Raw genomic sequence first — 2,650 nt, 5'->3', positions numbered from 1 at the left:
ACCTTATTGATTTTTGGAACCTTCTTTCATCTTTTTCTTCCATTTATTGTTCTTTGTTTTTTCCACCTATAAAAATTTGTGCTTTTACATGAAAAACACATTGTATAGTCTCGTCTCATCATTGTTTTTGTTCTCTAGCCTATAAGGCATTTACAAATTGATAGTTAACATATCTTTCACTCAAAAAAGTGGAGATTTTTTACTCTTATTTTTCTAATATAGTAATCATAATTTTTTAACAATATTATTTCATCAGAAAAGGGGTTCTTTGAGAAGTTTAACTTTATTTGTTATACTCAAAAGTTTATCCATATAACTTTTAATTATTTTTGTCTCCTTGCACTTACAAGTCTTTGATTATTTTATTTACAAAGTATAGATTTGAAGTTTATAGTTATTGTAAAAATATTTTTTTATATATAAAAAAAAGACATATTTTTGTCTTTTTTTTTTCTTCTTCTTTATGATACTTTATTTGAGTTAGATTTTCAAAACGTTCAGGAACCTCATATTTTTTTAGTACTACCTTCCAAAAATCCATAGTATTAGGATATATTAGAATTACGGATAATGTTAATTAATAAATTTAAATATATTATCTTTATGTTTAGAATTAATTATATTTGAATTATGGATAATTGAAATCATAATTAATTTATCTTATTGTAATTAATTTCCGCAGTTCATCGGTATCTTTTTCTTCCTCACTTCTCTTTAATCTTATTTAATCTTATCATTCATCATAAAAATATTTGATGATTATCTATAATTTATACTTTATACTTTTGTTTTAATTTTTCAAAATAAAAACTAATTATATCCTCTTATTTTAAGTACTTGTTATTATAACTTATATTGATAGATTTGAATTCTTATTGTGGTTGGTGTAACACCCCATAATTTACATATAACTATTACAATAAAAGTTCTACCAGTTTCTATACAAACTTGGAGTTTTTCAAAAACATTCCTCATACATGATTAGGATTTATAGAAATACAAATATTTACATATACACAGCTCAAAATAAGACTCTGAACCCTCTACGGCTCTCCTGCACCTGTATGGTCATCTGCTCGTGTACATAGTACAGTCATTGCAGTTCAAACACAACAAGAGAAGCAAGGGTAAGGTAGTGAAAATAGAATTTTATAATATACACAATTATATCAAAAGAGAAAACCAAATTACATGATCAATTTCTCAAATTATTCATATTTCTTTAAATCTCAACAATAAACAATCACATAGATCTCACATGGATCTATACATCCAGAATATTCAACAAACAACGTCTTCCGGAAGACCCGTATTAAATAAGTCCTACCAGAGACTAACACCTGATCCAAAGATTACCAGCGAATCCAACAGAAAGGATCAGGATAAGTTCAATACAACCCAAGCCGTGCATCTCATATGTCACGGTGTGCATGAACTCCCCCATCAGCTTCTCACCACCTAATATCTTAGTCTATGTGACTGAGATCATCAGTGAAGCTCGGAGATCTCTGTTACCACATAGGCATCAATACTTAATACACAGCAAACATCAGTCCATACATTATCCCAAATGTATGAATTCAATTCCATACCATTCTGTCATACAATATCATTCAAAAAGTTATCCACAATATTCAAAAGTTTATTTGACATAAAAAAATAACACTTTAATACTAAATCATCAAAACTCAATATTTCCACAAATTTAAATAATATATAAACAAACAACCCAATATAAATAAACACACAACATCCCTGCAAGAGAAATTGAATATTGGGACCAGGTCCCTTCCGCATTCAGATTTTCTATCCTAGGGTGCTATTAAAAATTAAATTTAGCTTCCCTTACCTCAATTGCTTGCTTTCCAAGCAACTTTTAGAATTTTATTCCCCACCGTTTGGATAAACTTGAAGATTTACGGGCCTAATGCAAATTATCCAAACAGAACAAAATTTCAGTATATAATAGAATAAGTTGAGAGGATTAAACTTCTCAACTGACCCACCAAGATTGATGACTAAATCCTAAGGAAAAACAGAGAACAAAGAATATTTAGAGTAAAAATGAACTTACTCTGTTTGAAAATCTGATCGGGTAGAAATGTTCCTTAACTCGCCAGCTACAACGTGGTCTGATCAGATTATAAAATAGATGAATATTGGGAGAGAAAATTAAAAGAGAGGGAAAGAAAAGAATATGGAGAGAGAGAGAAATGGAGATAAGGAAGAAAAAGAACAAGAAAGAAACTCTGCGTGGTTTAAACGCTGTTATAGTTGGTTTGTTCTAAAAATAGATCGCTTTAAGAAAAATAAAATATATTCAAAACAAGACATCGGACATTCCATTTTATTTAATTTATATTAAATTTAATTATTTTGGCGATGATAAAAGTATTACAGTACAAGTATTTAAATTTACTTTAGATGTCAAAGTTACTTTTATTCTTACAATTTTATTTTATTGGCAATTTATAAATAATATATTTGAATTAAAATTGTAAAATATTTCAGATATTATATATTATTGATCAATAATATCTTTAAGCAAAATCAGGAGAAAAGTTTATTCAGATTAAAAGGCTTGATAACAAATAAATAAATAAAAATAGTTACTTACGTTAGTTTCCTGTCAATTAGAGAATATTTTAAT

The 2,650-nt window shown here is 27.7% G+C and overlaps 1 long non-coding RNA gene across 1 annotated transcript; it reads right to left on the bottom strand.

The window, feature by feature from the left end:
- Positions 1-901: 901 nt before the first annotated feature.
- LOC137836458 (uncharacterized) lies at positions 902-2,238 on the bottom strand. Its single transcript, XR_011085286.2, has 3 exons — positions 2,075-2,238; positions 1,850-1,924; positions 902-1,072 (listed from the first exon to the last, which is right to left on the bottom strand). It is a non-coding gene; the product is annotated as an uncharacterized LOC137836458 (long non-coding RNA).
- Between the last annotated feature and the right edge of the window lie 412 nt (positions 2,239-2,650).

This window comes from Phaseolus vulgaris, chromosome 4, assembly GCF_051622355.1.
Source record: "Phaseolus vulgaris cultivar YP4 chromosome 4, ASM5162235v1, whole genome shotgun sequence".
Classification (NCBI taxonomy): Eukaryota; Viridiplantae; Streptophyta; class Magnoliopsida; order Fabales; family Fabaceae; genus Phaseolus; species Phaseolus vulgaris.
This window is presented reverse-complemented; position numbering and strand designations above follow the sequence as displayed.